The sequence below is a fragment of the Oxyura jamaicensis genome, chromosome Z (assembly GCF_011077185.1).
Source record: "Oxyura jamaicensis isolate SHBP4307 breed ruddy duck chromosome Z, BPBGC_Ojam_1.0, whole genome shotgun sequence".
Lineage (NCBI taxonomy): Eukaryota > Metazoa > Chordata > Aves > Anseriformes > Anatidae > Oxyura > Oxyura jamaicensis.
In genome coordinates, this window is record NC_048926.1 from 68,311,487 (window position 1) to 68,335,485 (window position 23,999).

At 50.1% G+C, this 23,999-nt stretch overlaps 1 protein-coding gene across 1 annotated transcript in view; it reads left to right on the forward strand.

Moving 5' to 3' along the window:
- The first annotated feature begins 5,078 nt into the window (after positions 1-5,078).
- The window catches only part of CORO2A (coronin 2A), a 44,032-nt gene continuing 25,111 nt past the window's right edge, over positions 5,079-23,999 (forward strand). Inside the window, exons 1-2 of the mRNA XM_035310437.1 lie at positions 5,079-5,163; positions 6,057-6,289. The gene's annotated coding sequence lies outside the window, so the exon portion shown is untranslated. The remainder of the gene's footprint in view (positions 5,164-6,056; positions 6,290-23,999) is intronic.

Genomic DNA, 23,999 nt, shown 5'->3' on the forward strand with positions numbered 1-23,999 from the left:
AGGTACGCTCCTTCTGTACCAAGTTTTTGCACTGATGTCCCTGTCTCTGACTCGTGTTCATAATCCACATGATTAAGTTCCTTCTGACTTGATGCTGTGAGGTTTTGAAGGGGATCCATCTTTTCTCTTTGCTGTGCCTGCGTTTCCAGTGCTGATGGTGCTTTGACCCCATGGGACGTAGCATTCTGGGGGTGGAACCATTTGGCCTAGGTCACAAAAGAAAAAACATTAATATTTCCTGAACTAGCAGCTGGCCTCCGTGTATCAAGTGCACAGAAATGCCCTGCCTGCCTCTGGAGAAGGGGGTCTAGTGGCCTTCCTCCCCGCCTCCTAGGGCAGCCCTGTCCCCAGGCTGGATGCCCAGCTTGCAGCTCAGTCCTCTGGAGATGCAGGTTGATCCAAGCACTTGAGACAGATATGGACGGCTGCTTTTCCCTGGGCTGATTCTGCTGCCCTGCTTTCCTGCTGAGCGGTGTGTTGTTCAAGGCGTGTCCATAGTGCAGGCACTTGCAGCACACAGCTGCAAGGGAGACCTCTGCTCTGTGTTTCTGGTGAGCCCACTGAGCAAATTACACCTCATTTAACCTGCCTGTGGTGTAAGTCACCTGTGCTCGAGGAGGAAGGGAAAGGAGGCGCTCAAAGCCCATGCTGCTCTCAGCCAGCTGGGCTGCAGCCAGGATCACAGACCCTGGTGGGCACAGAGCTGGCCTCTGCTCACCTGAGACACGTTGTTTGCCTCAGCTCCACCTGAGACACTGCTGGGCCAATCAGCCAGGCTCAAAGAATGATAAAGCCTGAGTTGGCAGAGACCTCTAGAGGCCAATCACACGGTGTGAATGTAATCCAAGTAGAGATGAGGTTCTGGGAAGGTTGGGAGCCCTGAAGTGGGTTAGATGGGCAGGAGCGAGGTAAATCCACCGCGTGCCATTGACAACTGTGCTCACTGAGGGCCTGGGGTGAGAAGAAAATGTTACTTGAGTCTTTCCACAGTATCTCAAACAGAAACATTGTTTTTAAAAGGATGCCATGTAAGGATGCAAAAGGATGCTAGAGAAGCTCAGAAGGCAGAAGGTTTTTCTTTACAGGTCATACTGCTAATCCAATTAATGCACACTGCTATGTGTATGCAAGTGCACACATACAGGTTTTTGTTACTGTTACAGAGTTTTGAGAGGTATTCTCTCTTAAATCAAGACATGAAAATTAGGACTATACTTACAACTGTATTTTTTCAAGAGCCTTTTGCAGCAGCTGATTTTTCTTTCTTCCATCCTGTCCCTATATTCTTTAAAAAAGGCATTTTAAACATACATTATTAGACCAAACCCTAGTCTGACATATCTATGCGGTGAATGAATGTGCACTGGTCTATTTGTGTTACATAATGACCTATAAAAAATAAATTAAACTTTTCTAAAGAAGATGTAAGCACCAATGTGTTCAAGTGTAGCTTGTCCCTCATAGGAAAAACTGAAAGTAATTTTTAGTTGAACTTGGAAGGAAGGAAAGGACACCTCAGGGTTGTTAGCAGTTTCTCTTCTGTTTTGTCTCAGTCTTTCTCCACGTGTGCATTTACTGAGGGCCATTTCCTCTGGTCATATTGCCAATCAAGTATTTGTGGTGCTTCCTGCCTAAACTCTGGTGGAAACAGGAATATCTTCACAGCCTCTGCAGACCTGCACCACAAACCTGCTCCACAAACTATGGGGCTCATGAACCTATGCACTCCGGTCACAAGATGCCAGCTGGACCCAGAGGTAGGCACCAGTAAATCCTGTGGTGTTCTGAGCAGAGGTTACCTCTGCACCAAGTGCCCAAGGATAATTTGTGCTGTGACAGCCAACTGTTGTGGCTGGAAACAAGCGTCTGACCTGTTTGCACAGCCCAGTGGCTCCAACTGCCTGTGCTAGCACCTGTGAACAGAACGGGTTTCTTTCCACACCACAGTTAGCCCTGGCTTTGATGTACACACATCACTACTTTTTAAATGAAGCCTTGTTTCAGCATTAATCTATAACCTGAGATACCAGCTTCAGCCTAGAAAATAACAGTTTAGATTTTTATTTATATATTGTCCCAGAATGTGCAATTAATCCGTAGATCCATTGCAGGACTTTGAGGCCACCACATTTATGTTTTTGAGGGGACAGACTGTTGGGAGGGTGGCCAACTACACAGAAATCTATTGCTGCCTCTCGAAGTCCCTGAGTAGATGCTGGGAAGCTTCCCTTGTCCCCCCTTGATGGCCCTGGTGGCATTGGGCTGGAAGGGTCTTTGGTCTGAGCCACCATTACCTTCGTGTGCTGCAGCTAAAGCCCGTGATTGCAAAAGTGTTAGTGCAGAGCAAAGCCACTCGATCCACTCCTGTGTCCCAGCCTGCTGGCCAGGAGGTTGTTCTGTGTCGGGTTAATGTTTATCCCAAGCTCGGCTGGATGGAGCTGAGGGACAAGGCATTGCCTGTGAGGGAGCAACAATGCCCTGCTGCAGGATCTGTCCTCAGCGCTGAGCCCCTGCAGGCTGGGCCTGCCACCTCCTGCCACCATCATGAATTAATTAGGCTGTCTCTCTGCCCCCTTCCCTTCCCTTCCCTTGCCTTCCCTTCCCTTCCCCACCTATTTCCCAGTGCTCAGACCTCCCTTGCAGAACATCAGCTCTCCCTGGCCTAGTGAAATGTCAGGTGCAAGAAGACAAACCTCTTTCCCACAGCAGGGCCACAGTGGTGGAGCTGACGTAATTTAATCCCCTCAGAGGTAATTTCAGCCCTTTCCTAGAGTTCAGTGAAAGGCTGTGGGCCGTGCTTAGAGGCTCAGTCATGAAACTACCTGTGTGCTGCCTGCCCAGCCTCAGGAGCTTTGCAGAGAGGAAAGCAGCACACCTGGTCAGTCAGTGGGGGACGAGGTACCAGCAGCTGGCAAGCACTTTTGGGGTGAGGGGTCCCCTGTCCCATCACAGCCAGTGAGACAAAGTTCCCATTTCTCCTTGTTGTCAACCAACGGCTTTCTGCCAGCTGCAAAGTCTCACCTTGAGTTCCCAAAAAGTTCCCTGGTGAGTCAATATCTGCTTGGGTGTTAGGCTTAATTTAATAACACAGCCCCCCTTGCTGGTGTGTGCTGGTGCCAAGGTGGTAGGAAGCTTTGAGACAGAGGTAACGTCCAAGGTAAGTAGAATTAGAATTCAAGGTCCCTTGGGAAAAACAAACAAACAAACAAACAAAAAAACAAACAAACAAAAAACAATACTCAGCCCGACTTTAGAGACTACTGCTGAAAATATTTTTTTTTCTTTTATACAGATTCTTTCAGTACAAAATATTGTTTGTGGCATTTTTTTTTGGTGTGTGTGTGTGGGGAGAAAAAGCTCCAAAAGCAGATTAAAACCAACAGGCATTTTTTTTTCTTCATTTTCTGATAATTTTTTCAATTTAAAATCTCTGCACATTGAAGGGGACTGACAACACCACAGACGCTGAGAACTCTACCAGTTTTGACAATGCCACAGTGTTTTAAATCAGCCCCTGAAGCCCATCCTACCCCTTCATGCCACCTGCCACTGCACCTGTGGCACACACAGCCAGTGTTGTTCAACTCTGCAGGGCTGAAAATAACTATAGCAGGACAGGTGGGGTCCAGGGAGGTTCTTGTTAAATGTGATGCTAACTGTGTATAACTAATGAGAGTCCATCCAAACTTGCGCCAGGCCCCTGGTCCTCAGCAGGCTGGGGTGCAGCTGTGGTTACTCTAGCCTGCTTTTTACCTGATTTCTGGTGCTTAGGGATGTGGCATGGCAGAGTTACAAGACAACGTTGCTCCAACTTTTGCTTTTGGATCCTGACAGAAAGCACTAACAACAGCATTTTCTTTGGGGCTGCTGGAGGCTCTTTAAAGAGCACAACAATTGCAGTCCGAGGGTGCTCTTTGCCACCAGCCACCTCTGTGGACACAAGATGTCAGCGGTGGTTGCTCAGCCAGGCCCTTGCTGTTGGATGACCTGCTGAGAAGTCTCAGGAAAGAAGACAGCAGAGCTCCCAAGGACACTGCTGAGCAGTCCCTGCTGTGCAGGCACAGGCTGCAAAGGGGAGGGGGCTTCAAAACCACCTAAACGAGCTCTGAGGACGTGGAAGAGGTAAAAGTGCGAGAACTTGTGGGTAAAGCTTGACAGGTAAAGCAGAAGCTGCGTGTGCAAGCAGAGCAAACCAAGGGATTCATTCACTGCTTCCCCTCACAGGCAGGTGTCAGCCACTCCCAGGAGAGCAGTGCCCATTGTGCCTGACAGTTCCTAGGGCAGACAAACACTGTCAGCCCCAGTGTCCCCAAATCCTCCTTCTTTAGCCCAGCTTTATTGCTGAGCATGATGCCACATGGTACGGGACATCCTTGTGGTCCATTTGGGCCAGCTGTCCTGGCTGTGTCCCCTCCCAGCTCCTTGTGCACCCTCACTGTGAGAAACTGAAAAGGCTTTGGCTCTGTGTGAGCACTGCTCTGCAACAACTAAGACATCGGTGTGTTATTAACATTATTCTCATCCTAAATCCAAAACACAGTGATGTGTGAGCCTCTACGAAGACAATTAACTCCATCCCAGCCAAAACCACGACACCACCTGCTGCTACAGAAAACCCCCATGGCCAGCACAGCTAAATGCCTACAGCGGGCTGGGCTGCAGTCAGTAGCAACGTACCCCGCCGATAACCTCAAGCAAAGAGGTCTTTGTCCCCCTTTCAGCCCTGGGTGCAGGCTCGGCTGGAGCCTGAGTGAAAGGGAGCGGTGGGGATGGTGTGTGCACCAGCACCCGACCTGTCACGCACTGCTCTGCAGTGCTGTGTGGATGCTGAGGGCTACAGAGGGTGACCCGGGACAGCTGTTGCACGAGCAGCCACACTCGGTGTGTGCAGCTGGATGTCTCCCCTGGACGGTGCTTCCCAACACCCCCGGGGCAGGTGACAGCGGGGCCGCGACGCTCTGGGGCTGACCCCAAGGGGACCGGCCCCATCCCTCCCCGCTCCCACCGGGCACCCAGGGGTGCCAGCCGCCTGCGGGGCGCGGCGTGGGGGGCGGGCCGGGGCGGGGAGCAGGCCGGGGCGGCGCGGCACGGCTCGGCACGGCTCGGCACGGCTCCCATGTGCACACCCTGCGGGCTGCCGGACCCCCGGCCGCCAGCGGAAAGGTAGGAGATCGGGGTGGAGGGCGGCGTGGGGCCGGGACACGCGAGGGGAGGGCGCGCCGCGGCACCTGCAGCATCCCCCGGCTCCCCCTCCGGCACCGGGGGCTGCCCACGGGAGAAGGGGACCCGGGTGGGAGCATCGCGGGGGGGCGGGGGCTCCGGTGCCGCGGTGCGGGGCTGCCGCCGGCCCCACCCGGCTTTGTGCGGAGCCGTCCCTTTGTGTTGGGGCCGGGGGGTTTGGGGTGGGAGCTCGCAGGGCACGGTGACAGCCACGCCGCCGGCTCTGGGGGCTCCGCTTTGAGCGCTGCCCCCTGCCGCGGGGAGGGTTTTGGTGCCGAGGCTGTGCAGGGAGGAGGCAGGCCGGGGTGTGCGGTGGTGACAGCGCTTTGCAAACAGGTCCCCCCCGGTGGGCAGCGCTCGCCGAGCATCCCTTGTTCACCCTGTTCACCCTTGTTCACCCTGTTCACCCTTGTTCACCCTCCCTGCCTGGCTCTGGAGAGCAGGAGAACGCCGCAGCATCCCTGGCTGTCCCCGGCCCCCTGCTCACTGACAGCCCCCAAGCAGGCAGTGTGCTCTCTGCAATCCCCCTAAAGGGCATTCGCCTGGACAGGCTGAACCACTTCTGGCCTCCTGGGTGCTGTAGGGAAGTGGTTTCTGCAGTGGTCTCAGGCAACCCTTGCTAGGGGTTGGATGTTGGCCGCCTTTTACCTTCCCAAGGCTGGCTCCTTGGAGGTTTAACAAAGGATAGGATCATCCTGCGTAGCCCTGTTGTTCCCTTTGTTCTGCCACTGGCTGTGCCCTCTTTGGAGAGATCTGATCCCTTGCGGTTTGATCGGAGATAGGGAGTGACTCATGGAGACAAGCAGGAAGTTCATGTTTTGGTGTCTGCATTTCAGGAAACTAAAGCAAGGCTTCAGGAGGAGAGGTAGAGGTGAGCTGATTGCTCCTGAGAGACAAGGCGAGAAGGAGGTGTTTCCTTCGGTGCTGAGGTTGTTTGCTGGCTTAGCATCATTGCAGACGAGCTGTTACTCCATCAGCAGAAGGTATTTTATGTTTGTTCAATCCATTAGGCCACAGCAGCAATTCAAGTCCCATCATCTGCCTTTGCCTGGGGAAACTGGAGGCGCAGGTACCGATGGTGTTTGGACAAAGAGCCAGACAGCCCTGCCGCCAGCGCCACGGCTCTGCCTCGGGCTCCTCCTGTCCTCCCTTCCCGGGAGGCAGAGCAGCCCCGTGGGCCTCTGCCAGCTCGCGAGGGGCACAGAGGGAGGCTGCGTGGCTCACCTCCGTCCCACTGATCATCCCAGCTCCCGGCTGTGTCTCCACAGCAGGTAGATTTCCTGCCAGCAGCTCGGGGTATCTGAAGCTGAGATTGGTTTCTTGCTTTATGCTCCTGCGTAAATTCTGCCTTCCTCTTGGATTAGTTGGTTTGTCCACCCATGAGCAGATTTCTTGGGGAACATTGCAATGAGTGGACAACATTGTTTCTGCATCTGCTAAATTTGTGAGTGGCTGGATAACGAGTGGAGGGGGGATGTCTAGCTCCATGGTGGGTTTCTGGGGGTCTGCTTCCCTGTGAGTCTCTAGGTGGCTTGGCACGGGGACTGCTGCTGAATCGTGGGGCCTGCGCCAGGGCCATTTTCACTTTCCTGTGGGATTTCTGGGCTGCCTGGTGCCTGGGTGCTGTCCGACGGTGTGCAGGGGGGATGTAGGCAGAGATCTGAAGGCCTTGTGAAATGCCCAGAAGGAAAGGTGATGTTCAGCGGTGAGACGCAGCTGCCTCAGAGGCAAGGTAGATTTCATGTTCTGTGTCACCACGCAGGATCCTTGTGCTGTGCTGTGTGCTCCTCTGATGTTTTTGTGTTACTTGCCCAGTGTGAAGTCTTTGCCCCAGCCTGGTGGGCCCTCGTTTCCACAGCAGGGACTTTGGTGGTGGTGGGGGAACCCTCATGGGATGTGGCATGGTGTGCGAGGGACCCTTCTGTAAAGAAATGGGGTGGAGGCTGTCCCAGGATGGCTGCCCACAGCAGTCCAGGCCTGATGCTCTGCTTTGGCACCTCAGGGTACAAGGCAGGGCTGCATCTCCCTCTGCCATGTCATGGAGAAGCCAGGGCGATGCTGTGGCAAGGATATTTCTCTGGGCTTCCTGCAGGTGCACACGTGGCTGTGCTGGCTGCAGAGAGCTGGCTGGGGCAGGCAGCCTGCGGCTGACGGCAATTAGGCCGGCGCGCCTTCTGCCCCTCCATGGAAGAAACAGGAAAGACCTTGAGATCATCCGGGAGGCTGCGTGGGCCAGGGGGCTGCTGACACACACAGGGCTACACAGGCTTGTGAGCGGGAGCCACACTGGCCTAGTATTTCCAGGGATTTCCCCTTTGCGGTATGACAGGCTTGTCAGCAATTTTTTGTTTTGAAAATACGCCCTACAGGGCTGTCTTAGGGTAATGCTGATGCTTACTATTCCCAAGGCACTTTGAATAGGACTTTCTGACCCTCAGCCAGGCCCAGCTCTTTCTAAAGTGCCAGGATGTGCCCACAGCAGGAACACCTTGCAGCTCCAAGCCCTGTTCCCCTTGTCCCTCTTGACCAGCTGCCTGCTTTATTTCACACCGCTTCACATTTCTGTGGAGCACAGCCCAGAGCCGGGCCTCTAGGTCTGTCCCTCTCCATCTGGAGCATCCTTCGGGCCCTGGTTTGCACAAGGGTTTCTCTCCAGGCTGGAGGGTTGCCGTGCTCTTTATCTCTGTGCCAGGAAGCACGGAGGCTCCCAGCTGCAAGGAAGTGTCCTTCTGCTCACCGCTGTGTCTGCACTGCCTCCCTCCCTCAGTGGGACAAAGTCACCCAGGGAGATGATAAGGAAGGAGAAGCAGCAGAAACTCACGGTGTCTGTGGTATTTTTATGGCCAACTTTGAGGCAAAGTCCAGGGAACCCAACTAGATAACTCCCAGGGAAGCAGGGCAGCCAAACTCCATCCTGCTCCTGCCGCAGGAGGCAGCGCCAGGGGAGAGGCTCTCCCAGGAAGAGGAGGCGAGCCAAGGCCACCTGGTCAGGGTTACACCTGTGAAAGCGAATACGAGACCGGCCTCCTGGCTGACAGTTGGAAAAAAGGGCACAGGCAGGAGCCAAGTACTGCGCCTACTCCAGAGAGCAGAAATTAGGCAGTCCTGGCTCTACAGATACTGTGATTTTAACCCTCCATGCTGCATGTCAGTGCAGGGGGCTGAAATCATCCCTGGAAGGCTTGGGGAGCTTTGGATGCCATCATGGCTTTTAGGTGAGCCATGGGCAGTGTTGGTAGATGAGCACCTTTTTTTCTGACCTTGCCCTCACTGTGGGATGGCATATGGATGATGCAGGAGAATTTGGAGCATCTCCAGGCATGGGACTGGCATGGCAGATCTCCCCTGAAGCTGCCTGTCCTGCTCCAGCTGCACCTGGGGCTAAAGTGGCCACAGAGCATGTTTGCCCATCTGCCCAAAGCACCCCTGAAGTGCTGCTTCCCATGAGTCAAACCCAAAAAACCACAAAACCTTAGGAAAGTGTAGCTGCCTTCAAGCCCGAGCTGCTGGCACAGCTGCTGCACTCCTTTCTAAGGAACCTCGTATTAACATTGTTGGAAACACTGTCTGGTGACACAAAAGATGTCAGGAAGGATCGATATTCCTTGTCATCCTCTGGTTTCTTCCATTTGATCTGCCCCCTAAAAGGAGCATGTGCTGGCAACAAAATTGCAGGGTAATAGGCACAGAAAACCCAGACAGATCTTTAATTGCAGTAGTCGGATAGAAAAAGTCAAAGATTGTCTTGCTAACATCTACTTAAATGTAATTAGTTTGCATTATTTTCCTCTGCCATTTTCTCTAATTTAATTTGAATACCAAAATACATACACAGAGGAACAAAAACAAAATCAGAATAGCATTGCTTCAAGTTCCTGTTCTCATAACATCTGGCTCCTCCTATGCGTAGAGGCTTTTTTCCTTACAGTCAGGGAGGATCAGAGCCTCTCACCTCACCCCTCCCACTCCACTCGTGGTGGTGGCTCATGTTTCTCTTCGAATTTACAGAGGTCTTGATGTCAGTAATTGATGCCTGAAGTCTTAATTGAAAAGATTGATTTTGCTAATGATGGCCTGGCATCTGACGTCTTCCACAGAAATCAATAGGAGTTTCAGTGCCTCACAGTTTTAGAAATCATGGCACTTGTTTAAAGGTTTAGCCGAGGTCTGAAGGGCTTGGCTTTATGGCCCCTTACATCTATTTGAGACTTGTGCCACCTGCCACACAGTAAGCCTTGTGCAGTAGCGATGGGTCTGGTGCAGCCTGCCAAGCAGACAAATTCCCCAAACAAGCAATCCCAGCCCAACCCCTCACTGAGAGAGGTAAATCCTCAAGTGGAAAGTCAACACTTTCATCTTTGTTGGCATCCGGGTTGTGTTTTGGTGAGCCCTTGGTTTGGGTGGAGAGTAAAAGACCTCAGAAATCTCATGTATCTTTGTAGATAACAGATTCTTCAATCTGGTTGACAAATCAGAACAAGATCCAGTAGCTGGAGGCAGAAGTTATTATTTGGAAAAACTGAGAGGTACTTTGTGTTTTCAGCAGCAGAGAGGGTGAATCACGGGGAGAGCTTTACAGGATGATACGTAGCTAACAACTTGAACAAGGTGATTTTCTAAATAATGCCATCCAGCGCAGACAGCAGCATTCACTGGAAGCAGGCGACATCGTGCAGAGGTCACACTCAGGTCAGAGTTATTACCTGGACAGGGATGGCTACAAGGACAGTTTGCTTGCTTGTAGTACCGCCACCTTTTGAGATTTTCAGAATACACCTGGACACAGCCCTGAGCAGTTTGACCTGATGCAGGGGCTTTGAGCAGGAGGTTGGGCTAGGGACCCTCAGAAGTCCCTAGCAGCCTAAATTTGTCTGTGGCTCTGTGAGGACAGTAAAAGAGAAAATAAAATAAAATAAAAATGGAAATGCTATTAGGAAACAAAGTTCCCAGGTGTTAAACCAAGAAAACCCATACTGGGTCCCTATCTCCTGTGCATCTTTCTAAGTGTATTGCTGAGTGTTGAACTTCAGAGAGTGGCTGAAATCCATAAATTTCTGCCACAGCACATGTATCTGCTTGTGGGTCTGTCCACTGGATGGAGGCAAAATATCAAAGGGTGTCTGTCCTTGGGAATGTTGTGGTCAACCATTCTTTGAAACATTTCAAAGAACGTTTCAATAAACCTCTTCTTGCTGCTAGTTTGGGGAGTTTCTTAGTGCTGAGCACTTGCTTTTGGTGCCCAGCCCTTTGTGGGCTGTTAGTGGAAGAGGACTTCTTAAGCTTAATCAAGAGCAGGTCTTTCTGATGTGTAAAGAGGGAACTGAAGCAGCAATTTCTTTACCTTCTTTTTCCTCCCATTCTGAGAAGTCGGTGAAACTAAAGTCATTATATTGTGCACAGTTTTATCTGTTTCTGAGGAGTTTTCAGGTGTCATTCTTCCTTCCCTGAAAGCATGACTTGCAACATGGACTTTTTTTTGTGACTTCAGGACAGCTTGTGATTTACGTATTTAAATAGTATATCAGTGTTTATACTCTTGTTTCTGCCTGTCTTATAGTCAGGCTCAGTTTGGAAGATCAGTGGCACAGAGACCGCATGTGGCACTGAAGGGTTTTACAAGCCTGCCAGTGCTATGGGGCTCTGCCGTCACTGACCACCGGCACTACGGGCAGATGATTGCATGGTGTCTTTTGGTATGTATGTCTGGAAGCCTGCAAGTGTCTTAAACTCCTGCAGAAAGACAAGAATTCCAAAGGAATTATGGAAGCTCTTTCTAAACTCTGAGCTCTTTCTAAAATCCCTCCCCTTTCTTTACTGCCATATCTGCCTGTGTCATTGCTCTCCTTCCTGTGCCTAGAGTTCCCTGGCATTGCAGGGCACCCTGCGTGTCCCACCTGCAGCCCTCAAGTCTACTCAGGAACCTCTTTATGGGCTGTTCCTGCTTGGTGTTGTCTCTCTCTGAGCAGATATGGGGACCGGACTCTCTTCTGGCTTTGAGTAGTCTGCAGAAGTTTCCTGGAGCCTGAAGATTTTCTCTGGTGCTGAATAGCCCGAGAATATAGATACAATTCCAGGAGTGCATTTAAGTCACCCAGGGAACACTGCATACCCAGTCAGGTGCAGTGTTGCCCAGTGTGTCCTACCCAGAGTTTTTCTTCTCACTCTTCTTCACATAGACAGTCTTTGTTTCTGCTGCCTAAGGAAGCAAAATGGAATGGAAATCACATTCCAAGCTGCCTGGTCTGCATTATATCAGAAGTTCAAATGCTGCTTTAATTCACAGTCAGACTTCAAGGGCTGTGCAACCTTTCCTTTCCTTTTTTTTTTTTTTTTTTTTTTTTTCCTACTTGTACTTTTTGAAGATCAAATACTGTCTGGATACACCTACTGTGCAGCCGTGTGCCTCATGCGATGCTAGCTTTCTGCAGGCTCATTGAGGAACGAGTAGTGCAGGAGAAAAGGCAGCACTGTGACAACTGTTTACCTTGGAAAAGGTATGCCTGAGGAGGGATATGAGACGTGGCCTTAGACATATGGTAGGATGATGGGATGGAGAGTTCAGATAGGGAGTGATTGTTCCTCTGTTTATCACTGCCGAGGAACTACAGGATACAGATAAACAGTGGAACTCATTGACACAGGATGTTGAGGATGTGGTTCAAGAAAAGCCATTAGATGAATCTGCAGGCGGAAAATCCATTAGGGCTGGCTAAACAGACAGATAAGCCTTTGGCTCAAAAAATCCCTAAGGCACAGATGCCCAGAGCTGACTCAAAGGCAGAGAAAAGATTGTTGGTATGGATATCAGTTAAGCTGGAGAAATAGGCTGGTTTGGAAAGCAGCAGTAGTAGAGAGAGAGAGAGGAAGCCTGTAGGGTGGAGCTTGGCTGGAGGTTGTGCTTGGGGTGCTCCTCAGCTCAGAGGGCTGGAGAAAGGTGGTGCAGGAGGACAGAGCTGGAAAATGGTCAGAACTGGTACCATAGGAGACGTGCAAAGAGGTGGGCACAGGCATGTAGGAAAGCATGTAGGAAAAAACTGCTATATTGGAAGAGAGATTGGTCTTCACTGCTGATAGATGGGAGGTGTGGAGGGGGGACTGGTCACAGAGGAGAGCAGTGGCTGGGTGGTGATGCTGAAGGAAGTGATCAGAGGTGGAGTTACACCCAAAAACAATGTCAAAGAACATTACTTGGAGGAGAGGAGGTCAAGAAAACAGTCACATCTGAAGATGGACATGGCTGAAGGGCAGAGAGGCATGTGGAAAAGCGTGCAGTGACTGAGCTCACCTAGGTCACCTCTGTGTTAACTACAGCCACGTCTACAGTGCAAGAGAAGTAGAACTGTGGCATGAAACAGGTGGTTCCAGGACCTTATATTCATAGGCACTTTAAATGTTTTAATTTGACCTTGTTTGTCCCATCAGCAGATAGAGTTGTGATCCTGGAACACCCTTATTTCATCCAGAGTGCATATTGTTTGCATGCTCCAAGACTGCTTTGTAATGCAAGCTGGAGTGTGGTAAATGGCAGTGGTGGGGAGATTTGCTTCAAAAGTGTGCTCCCAGTCTGAACCAAACACTACTCCTGCACCTGCTCTAATGGATTAGGCTCAGAGTAATGCCACTGTTTTCCCAGGCACTGTGCATTTGCCAAGCCCAGTGGGCACAGCATCTTGTTTCTCTGGCAGGGAAAACATAGGTAGCCCTCGTACTTAGCCAGCATAAATCAAAGCTGGAATAAGAACTGAAAAGAGCTAAAATGAACTGGCTACCTCTGCTCCCGATGGTGAATTGATTTTCAGACTTGAGATGTAGCAGAAGAGAGCCTTTGCATCTGTTACACCCGCCTTTGCCACACACTCTTGCTGGCTTGTCATGCCTCAGATAAATGGGACCTAGAGAGCTCAAAAGAAATTTGGGAATTTTCCATAGAACAGAGAGATGTCAATTTTGATTTAATCAGACAGTCAAAGAGAAAAGCCTCAACTGAATTTTATATATTTTATAGATATTAAAAATATATATTGTATTTTATATATAACATTATATAATATATATTATATAAAAATATAATATATATAAAACATAACATATTATATATGTGTATATATATATATATTATGTATAATACTTTGATTTAATCAGACAACAAAGAGAAAAGTCTCAACTGGAATAATAAATCAATTCCACAGGTACTGTGTATGTGTGGGAGAGCTCCCCCCACTTCTTTTTTCTTTGGCACCCTGAATGTTTTTCTATGCAGATGATGCTGTAAGGAAGGGGGAAGAACTCTGCACCTCTGGGCTTCAGAGAAGACCTCTGATGCTGTTGGCTGCCTTTCAAAGAACAAGATTCTGCTGTCATCATTCCCAGAGGGGCAGGGAATGTTTCCCTTTGCTGCTGGCTTATGATTTGGAAATCCATGGCAGGTTCTTCTCTATTCTACTAGGTACCTGTATTTGTTGCTGCCAAACTGATTTACCAATAGTAGAATATAGTAGTATACAGCTCCTGGAAGAGTTACAGAGCCAAACTGTTCTTGGCAGTGACCGTGTAACAAGAAGAAAAGGATGCTGGCTGCAGCTGGAGGGAAGTAGGTCAGACACTCGAGAAAGCTTATTTCTCAGAACAGTGGTGAAGCCTTGGGACCAGGCAGGCAGGACCCTTCATCCTTGCAAGGTTTCACATCTTCCCTAATGTAGGTTTGTGGGCAGGTTTGCTGTGAGTTTGGATTGGAGACTCCCAGAGGGCAGGTCCTGTAGGCTGTCCCCTTGCATCTCTGCTTGTGCTTTCCTTGTGTGCCAGGCTGCAGTACTTCTCCTGAGCCCTCCTGCCTTCAAGTAAGGGCTGTATTTCCGGACATGCAGTTGAAGCATGTAGCCTCCAAGCCCCCACAGAACTCAGGAGAAACATCTGCACTTGCATTTCCACTGCCTCACAATCCCACTGACCACTTCATGCTTCCTCATGCAGCCAGGCCCTAATGGCAGCCACAGCTCTTTGGCTAGGCAGAAAAGATTTGGGAAGGTCTCTAACCTCTTGGACTCCTTTAGACACTAACCAAGGCCTTGGGATTCCGTAAATGTGGCCAAATCCCCCAAACCAGTGACAGCTTTGCTGCAGTGAAAGTCTTCTGTACTCAAGTGGGCATACCTGAAGAACCCATGTGCCACACGGTGTCTGCAAGCATGCTTAGACCTCACGATAAAGAGCAGTAGGATCAGACATCCCTATCTTCTCAGACAACATGGCAGGCTCCTGAGACGCAGCTGTGGCTTTTCAAAAGGGAACTGAGCTGTGGCTCCTGAAGCTCAGAGGCCGTCCTGGACTTGGACAGCAGGAAGCTTCTTCCAGTGAAACAGAAGAGCAAGAGCACAGTGTTTGGGTTTCAGGAGAAACTGCTGAGCTTGCAGAAGGTCAGATGATGAGTTTTTTCAAGGCTGCCTTTCCGCCAAGAAATGTGGCAATGGCTCTTAAAGTTCGTGCATTTCATCACTTCCTTTTTACACTGAGTTTTTTGGTGGGGGTGAGGGGGGCTTGGAGATTTTATTGCTCTTTGAAATGGGATTGTTGTATTTGCTTTTCTTTCGTAACAGAGCAGGTTCTTGCCAGGGTAGAAAAGCTCTGTGAGGTGGAATTTGCCCTCTCATTGAATTCAGCAGCACATTAGTACTCACAAGGAAGTTGATAAGCAATAATATTTTCTTTGCTGCCCAGGTAACCGGCAAAGTGAAAGAGGGTATTGTCTCTGGAGAATGCAGGCAAGTTGGCTTTATCTTTCTGTTGTAGTACACAGGCTATCTTGGTAGGCTGGAGCTGAACCAGGTGAAGGAGGGGCTCCCTCTCCCAAGAGGCTGGGCTGCCCCCCCACCCCCCTCTGCCTCACTCAGATCGCCTCCTGCCCTTCCTGGGAGCTCTGATAAGTGCAATGCTGAGTTTCAGGGTCACTTTGGTTCTTAAGGAACATGTTCAGTGGTGCTATTTGTGTCCTCATCTTTCTTTTCTGTGAGAGCTTTCAGGATAGGGGCAGCACGTGCAGCAAGCATGGGACATCTGGTGAAGGGGGAGGTTGGTCTGACAGAAAATGTGCTCGTGCCCACAGTCCCCTCTGGGATGCACAAACTGGCTTTGCATCAATGGAGCAAAAGTGTCCTCCTGCTCTTTGGAGGGTGGGCCCCGCTCTTCAGCGTGATTTCTGACTGACACTGGCTTAAAAATATCCATGAAACAACTTCTCCTGTGGCCCGGGGGAATTCATGTGCAGCCAGGCAGTGTTTCGCTCCCTGTGCCTGAGTGAGAGGAGTGAACCGCTGGGAAGTGGAGCTCCAGGCACCATTGGCAGCAGAGTGGCAGCGATGGTGCCACTGGGTGATTCATATAATTGCTCAGACTAAAAGTGATGCTTGTCTGTAGTCATTTCATTTCTGGGAAGGATCAGTCCAGGATCTGTCAACAGACCCTCTGTGGGCAATTGCCAGCCCCGTGACCTCCTACACAACCTGCAGGCCACATGGCCAGCTGCATGCCTCTCCGTGGCCTTGAGGAAACACAGCCCTTCATGAACCTGAGTGATGATAAATGTCAACTTCTGCACCTGGTTTGCAGCAGCTCCCTGAAGCAGTGAATGCTGTTCTTCATGACATGGCTTCTCTTTACAATGTGCTGGGGGATCCTACCCAAAACAGCCTGAGCTTTCTTGTGGCAGACTCTTGGTGGCTGCCTGAGGCTGTGGTCCCTGGCAGTTTTTCTCTTTCATTTCCTTCCTGCTCCTGGCCTCTGCTGCTAGCTGTGCTGGGATGACCCAGTTAAAAATAACCTGGCTGAGCTATTTCTGTGAGGCACATATGCTCCCTTGCCCATCTCCCTGCTCTGCCAGCCTGACAGACAGGCACAGCCACAGAGTAATACCGGGTGGTGGGGATGTGGAAATGCTGTGACATCTTCAGGGAGCTTTTATCCTCGACCTTGCTGCGCATTTCTGCCTGCCTTGAGGAGTCCGTTGGGGTTTCCACCGTGACTGAAGACAAATGCAGCTGAAAGCTCATCCAGGAAGGCTGTGCTTGGGATTTTGCTGTCTCTACAGTGCATTATAGAGAATGGTTTTGTTTCACTCTTGGCAGCCCTAGCCCATCCCTGGCAATATGTGCTTAAAATTAATTTGAAGTCTGCATTACTTGGTGTACCTCCTACCATGAATAAAATTGTTGCCAAGTCTGAGGCTCTGGTTATGTCCCTGGCCGATGGCAGGCTGCCTGGGGCCCCTCACTGGGAAGATGCTCTGAGGTGAGGTGGCACCAGCCGTGACTGTGTGTGCAGGGTGCAGGGCTGCAGTGTGCTGCTGGTCTCCTCCTGTTCAGTGTGGGCCAAGCCTCTATGAAATGTTTTTCTTCCCTGGCTCAGATGTATATTTTAGTTGGCTAAGGGGGCAGGCAAAATTGTTGGAACCCCCTTCTGCTTGTGGTCCCAGATGCCTCTGTCAGCAGAGGAGCTCCTCTCTCACCTCTCCTGAGGCTGTGTCTACATGGTGTCCCACTGCATGGGAGCTTTTGGAGGAGTCATCTCAAGAAGTCTGTGCAAGCTTTGAGCTGCTGCTGGCATGGGGGAGGATCTGACATGCCTCCTCCCAGAGACATGCATCAGAGCTGGTGTCCTGCCCTGGCCAGCGTGCATGGGGCAGGAAGGCCTTCTCCTGGGGTGGCTCTGCTCAGCAGGGCTGTGCTTAGCAGGAAGAGGACTCAGGCCTCACTGTTTTGTGAATGAGGAAAGAGCTTACTTCCTTCTTGAGTAACTTCTTCACCCTCCACTTCATGTTCTCTGTGTTTGTGCAATGTTTATACTACTGGCACAGAAGTGCTTTTTTCAGAGCCAGGTTTCCAGGACACTATATTTAAGTATCTTTTGTCACATGGCAGAGCTGCTAATATTTTGCAGGGTTATTTGGAGCTGGACTTTTCAAAGAAAGATCTGCATCTCTGGAGTATAGTTTACTCTGGAATCTTGCTAGCTGTTGTCCCTTTTTCCCACCACCACCTCTACAGACCCTAGCCCACCCACACCAGCATTAAGTCCTCCCTTTAGCCTGCAGGTTGGAGGTGACAGAAGCAGATCCCATGGTTCCTGGTGTGCTTCTGGGGAGAAGGGACCCTTGTGCTCCCGCAGAAGAGCGATGCTCAAGCTGGTGCTGGGGATGGATACGTACAAAGCAGCCTGCTTTCCCTCTGGCAATCCAGGGGTTTGCACAGATGGCTGAGGGATGCTTTGGAGAAGGTTTTTGCCCGTGCCCCCGGTGTCAGGGAAGGGTATTTTGATCATGGGGATGCTTTACAGCGTCAGGAGAGGCATGCTGTGTGGCACTGTGCAGCTGGCGGGGATGGAGAAGGAGCTTGGGCAGGCTGCTGCCGGTGAGCTGCTGCATTTTGAAGCAGTGGGGAGCACATGTGCTTCTCCAAAAGTGCACCGAACCCTTAATCTGAGTCTTCTAACAGTGGGTGCGGATCTTGTAGGAACAAAAGGCAAAGGAGGGCAAGGCAATTGATAAAATCAGGGCCCCTCAGGATGGCTGATTTAACGGCTGCTTCCCAGCTGGCTGCTTTAAAAGGCTTCCAGCTAGTGAGGCAGATAGGGTTGTTTTTCCTAGAATATGCCTCTGAGCAGCTGTAAAAGGGTCCTGCTGCCTGACAGAAAGGCGTGCTGAAAGGTTTTTATTTGCTACTGTGGATGGATTGGAGTACAGATGCTCTGGAGGATGTTCTGCATTATTCATGTGGTAGATACCTTTGCTAAAAGCTAATGCACAGCCTGGAGGCTGTGAGAAGTGGTACAGTCCTTTGTGTGGTTTTGTTGATTCACTGGAGAGCCTGGACTACTCTTGAACCTTTACTTTTTTATTTTTTTTCCCTGAATACTGAGATTGATAAAACAAATCGAGGAATGTGAGATCACTTAGCTAATGGCTCTCCTCCTTCTTTCTTGTATACAAACATTTGCCATCCAATATAGTTTTTTTTTTCTTTCTTTCCTTTTTTTTTGAATGCATTATTCATACAAAACTGCCTGCCAGACTGGTCCTGTTTGTGAGACTTCACCCGTAACTTCGTTTTCTTGTGGCACAGAACTGCTTCCCCGAAGGGGCTCAAGTGTCTGAGGTGAGGTTCGCATGCCAAGACACGCTTTGAAAACCGAGCACGGCAGTGACAGAGCCCCACGCGGAGCTCTCTGCCAATGCAGATGCATTAGTTTTATCTGTGAAGATTCTCACTGGTGATCATGGATGTTGGGACACCCACCTCCAGCCACAGGACACAGTGTCTGCATTTCTGTGCTGGGGTGGAGGGACCTCAGGCAGGGTCTAGGGTGCTGTGCTCCCAGATATGGGTCCCCCTTGTAGGAAAAGGCACAACTGCGGCATTTGTGCTTGTGCCTGGAGTGGCCAAACCCCTGGAGAGCCCCTTCAGAGCTTCAGGCAATGTGCTGGCATCTTTCAGAAACAGCCCTGAGTGGTACTGCACACCCAGGAGTCAAAGATGAGAAGTGCTTTTGCTGCTTGCACCACATCTGGTGTGGAGGAGACCCTGAGGGAGTCAGCAAGGTGGGTTGGGCTCCCAGGTGAACCTCCAGGGAAACATCCATGCAGGAAGGATTTTGCTTTTCCATCTAGAGTTGTGGAAGAGGAAACTGCCCCTGTTTGCCATGTGTTAGTGGAAACAGGCTGTGAACCAGGAGGTGAGGACCTTTCTGTCTGTGCTGCGTACTGCTCTCGTAGCAACAAATCCCTAGCCCCTCAGTTTGCAGCAGTGTCCGAAATGACACACACAGCTGGTATTTAAAGCTTTGGGTTGCTGCATAATCACATTGTCTGATCGACTTTGGAACCAAAGTCATTTCTTCCTGATATTTTCTCCGTGATAGCACTCTTACTCAGCGGAGGTGGAATTTGGACAGCAAGGTGTGCCAGGGTGTGTGACCTGCCTGCCCGCGGGTGGGAGCCTGCCTGGGAGGGGGGCCCAGTGTCAGCTCCACAGCTCACAGACCTTCTCTTGCAGCAGGGCTGAGATATGCTGGGCCAGGAACAGGAGGGCCCGTGCTTACTGAGGAGATTCAGGAGACGTGGGCAATGTGAGTTCTGGTTTTGTCTTAGAGCTGTGGTTTGACACAAACCATGATAAAACACCTGTAAAGGCAGGAGGCTGTTTCATGTGTGTGTCTCTTACAAATAGTGCTGACATTTTCCGTTTGCCTGCAGGGTTACCTTTCTGAGGATGTACTCATCTTACCTTTTAAAACTTGGAGGCTGGAAGCCTGTGGGCAGGCCTTTTTTTTTTTTTTAAAAAAAAAAAAGCAAGCTCAGAAATGTAAACCTGAGCACCTTGAATCAGTCAGGTTAGAAAAAACGTTGCTTGGATGAGGGTGAGGGGACTGGAAGCCAGGCTGTAACATGCCTGCAGCAAGTCCATGTACAGGGGCAAGTGAGCTGCCTAGCACAGACCAGCAGGACCATATGGCTTAGCTTCTGTGTGCATATGGCCGGGCACCGACTGTGTGGCCGGCTGCAGGGAAATAACCAACAGACACGCTGGACCTAAGCCGTGGATGACAGAGTACTTTCTAAAGCAATCAAATTGTCAGGAATGCTGAAGCTTTCCATGCTGGAACAGTCCCCTCTAGTAGCTATGTTTGAACAGAGTCCCCTCTAGTAGCTATTCCCACCCTTCCATTCCTGTGCAGGAAGAGAAAAATTATATTTTGAAATTAAAGGGGGAAAAATATCGATTGATGGTGAATAGTATTATCTGTTGAGATGCAAAATGTGATCTGTGATAGCTCTCTGGCTTTCTAGAACTTTCCATGTACTGCAAGGAACCTTTAGCCACCATTACTTGTCCTGTTATTACCACTGGGCTTTCCAGGCCTATTCATGTGGGAATACTGTTTCAGCAGAAGCTAATGCACGTACTTAAACTAATACAACCACACCGGTGTTGGTGGTCAGGTTAGGCTCCATCTTGGCAGGCAGAAAGTAATCCTGAAGGGTCCTCCTCACCCCTGAAGTGTGGTGTTTTGGGTGAAGAAGCTCTTCAACCGCTTGTTGCCTATGGATGCATACATAGGGGCATTTCATATGCCTATGGATGCATACATAGGGGCATAGGGGCATCTGCACAAGGGCATTTGTTGGTGTGCTGAGCAAACCCAGTGCAGATGGCAGTGTAATGCAGCCTGTCCTGTCCATCACTGCAGCCTTGACTTTCCACAGGAGGAGCAGCATGATTCTGTGTAGCCAGAGAGGATGTGTTATGACAGGAGGCGTCCTGGCTGGCTGGTTTGTAATCAGGACTCCTGGGTGTTGCTCCAGATCCCCAAGTCACAGACAAGACAGGAGCTCTCCTCCTACTGCAGATAAGATTCTACATGAATGATCTGCTGCTTTGAAACTGGTAATGATACAGATGTTTGGTGTGCTCAGTCTCATGTATTGGAAAAAATCTGTTTCCAAGCCTTGTGAGAACAAAGGCACAGAGATCATGGAGAACTTGTGCCCCTGTCATGAACAGTTGAATTGTCCTATAAGCATAGAGCCATTAACAGGTTGTCTCTGAAGGCACTGCAGAGGGTGGAGGAGAGCCCTGAGTTTGAGGCGAAGGGAATTGTAGGCCTCTCTGTAAAGAGATTATCAGAACAACATGAAAAAGTGGAACACTCCTGAGAGAAGGTGAATGGGAGAAGCAGAGTGATCACGGCAATACAGTCATGTCAACACACTCTTCTGAAGGGTGGTGATCCTGGAGGACAGCGAATAGCAGGATGTGGCATTTATCTTGACTTCAGACAAATGTTCAGTGCGGTCCCAATTAATCAACATGAGGGAGCATGCACTAGATACACCTGTCTGCAGTAAGGTACAGGTACATCTGGCGAGGGAACCATACAGGAAACTATGTGACTACACAAATAACAGCTGATTATCAAAATGTGAGAATTTATTGAGAAAAGTTTTGCAGGATTCTCCCTGACATCTGGGGCTGTTTGGTATTTTAGGTAGCAATTACGACAAAGGAAAAAATAATAAACAGGAACCAGGAGGAGCAGGAAGCTTGCAGAAGGCAGGGCTCTAGCTTGAAATTGCCTTGATGAGCTGCAGGCATGGCATAGGAAAAACAGGATGCAGTTCAGCAGTGACAGGTTCTGGTCTTCGGATGACACTGTACAGGCAGACCCAGCACAGATCTGCAGAAAAGCATCCAGGGGCTGCAGTTTGGCCCAGGATGAGCACAACCCAGTGACACACTGCAGCAAGAAACTGATAAATAAGAACAGGAAAGTATCTGATAAACTATAAAGGAAGCATCTGTTCACCCATGTTAGTGAAACAGAAATGTGCCAGTTCTAGGTGCAACTGCTCTGGAAAAATGCAGATCAGGTGGGAGAGAGTGGAAGCGAGGAGGACAAATCCATCAGCTGTTGGGAAAATGTGGCTGATGGAGAGCGAAAGAGGTGTTGCTTAAGGAGACTGAAAAGCTGTTTATCAGCTGCGTAGGAAAGCTTGCTGAATGAAAGGAACAGTCTTCTTCCTGTGATCTGGCTGAATAGGATAAGAAGCAAGGGACATGGTTACACGAAAGGAGATTCAGTTTTGAAAGCAGGGAAAAGCTCTGTAATAGTAAGGGCAATTGAGAACTGGGTGAGATTCGTAGATAGCTGGTACTCTGTCTGTCACTGGAGGCCTTTAGACAAAGATCTTTGGGTAAGTATGTAAAGAAATGAATGAGAAGAATAGTGAAAAGATGGACTCCCAAGACCTGTGAAGATCTGCCTCTGTTGCATGAATTTATCCTTCCTGGGAGACACGTAGGTGTATAAAGAGGGTGGTGAGAGTCTATTTAGATCTCAAGCCTGCAGCACTCAAAAAGTAGAATTTTCCCACTTTTCTCAAATCACATCCATTTAAAGACCTTCTTGCTAACCTCACGCTGCATATTCACTTTTGTGAGGAGCTGTGCTGAGTACTGCAAAACCGAGCGCACCGTATCATGGGGATTCTGGTGTGTGAGACCTGGCTAGGATCTACAAAACTTGCGCTGACTCTCCCTCTGTTTGAGTTCTTTCTGTGTCTGCCAGTTTTGTTCCATTTTTTATTTATTTGATCTCATTTTCCTTTCCTTTTCTCAGCCTTCCCTGAGAACCTCCTAACATTGCTTTCCTGCTCGCCTCATAAAGTTGGATTTAAATGAGAGGGAGCACACTGCAGCTCAGCTATTTCTGTTGCTTGCAGTCATCTCGGTGAGTTGTTGCTGCTCGTTTTCCTTCCCTCCCAAGCATGTCCTGTCCGATGAGTCCCTTTTGGGCAGTGTTCTGTAACAGGAACTTCTCCCATCTTCCTCATGGTGAGCACACAGAGAAAATTCTGGTCTGTTTTCACTGTGTTTCCTTAGGATGCTCTCCCTAGAGATCCCCATGCAGGTTTCAAAGCGTCACAGTATGGCTGAAGGTGGAGGCACCTCCGGAGACCACCTGGTCCGATTGCCATTCAAACCAGGACCACCTACAGCAGGTTGCTCAGGACATGGTCTGAGTTTTGAGGCTGGGATGCAGACTTCATGGTCTGTCCTGGCAACCTGTTTGACTGTTTGACAGCCCTCGCAGTAAAAAAACTTTCTCTTGATGTTTAACTGCCTGAAGTCAGGCTGAAGGGCCTGTGGCCCCCTGGATCCTTTTCGCCTTTTCTGAAGACAAGTGCTCTTGCAGCAGTCTGCCAGCACAGCAGCTTCCCTGGTATTTTAAGGGGTCTCCTCCAGTTTCCTTGCAGCCTGCAGACCAGGGACTGCCTCTCCACCTACCTGGTGGCACACGGGTTGTGGTGTTTATGAGCACACCTGCATCAGTGACCCTTTCATTAAGCAGCTTACAAGCACAACCCAGAAGGCTTTCCCTGGGCTGCTGGCGAGGTGTCCCCAGGGGCTGGAGGTGGGTGGCTCTGGAATTGCTCCCTGCTCTGCCTGTTCTTGGGTCGTGCCTGGAGAGCCGCCAGCAAAAGACTGAAGGTCTCCTGGGGGGGTCACCCTAAATCGGGTGGTGCAGGGCACCACTTCCTGGGGGTTTGCAAAGCAGCGCTGCAGGAAGCCACAGGCATGCTTGCCTGTCTCTGCGGATGGCCTTGCTCTGAGCAGGGGAGCTGCTCAGTGATATTTGTGGTTAACACTGTCCCCTGCTTCTTATGGAAGGGGGACAGGAGTCAGGGAAGGGGGTGAGGTTTGAAGAGCTGGTTGCTCTGGTGAAATCCCCTGAGAATAATGTTTGCCCAGGGCAGGACAAAGGATGGCAGGACCAACTCGTGCTCCAAGGGGCTGTCTGCTCATGCCTGAACCTGATCTATGCTTGCATGAAGGATTCTGCCCCATCTTCCAAAACCCTCCGGGAAACAGCGCATGCTTTTGGCAGAAAACCGTGCCTTAGTTTAACAACAGGGACACGTTTGCACACTGCTGTTCCTACCAGAGCCATTTTCATTGTCCTGAGAGCTGGTGGCAAACAAGGATATGAAGGATGGGAAACTGAAACCCAGCACTATTTGCATGTGGCTAGAAATTGGCACCCCAGACCAGAATAAGCAGCCACCTTTCCCGCTGATTGCTTGTTTTGTGATCACTCTGCTCCTACCAAAGCTGCAGCTGACAGACTTTTCTCTGCTTAAGGTCAGAAGATGGGGTGAGAAATGCATGCGGAGTTGTGTGAGGTTGGAAGTTTTAAAACCATCAGAAAGTGAGAAGTTCCTCCGCACACAGTTT